Raw genomic sequence first — 244 nt, forward strand, 5'->3', positions numbered from 1 at the left:
AAAACAAGCAAAACATACACACGATTAGAACTTACTGGGAAGCTTGTTTCCAAGACACAGTTTTTAACAAAAAGAAAAGAGAGGTGAGGGGCGAGGGGAGGGAAGATCTGCATTGTGCTAGGAAGAAACCAAGTGGTTCATCAGCACTAGTACAGGCAACTGCTGCAACTACAGATCCTCACAGCTGAAATATTGTCCTACAACTTACAACCCTATCTGGAAACAGACAGAATTCTAAAGCTGA

This window comes from Merops nubicus, unplaced genomic scaffold (genome assembly GCF_000691845.1).
Source record: "Merops nubicus isolate BGI_N331 unplaced genomic scaffold, ASM69184v1 scaffold15441, whole genome shotgun sequence".
NCBI lineage: Eukaryota > Metazoa > Chordata > Aves > Coraciiformes > Meropidae > Merops > Merops nubicus.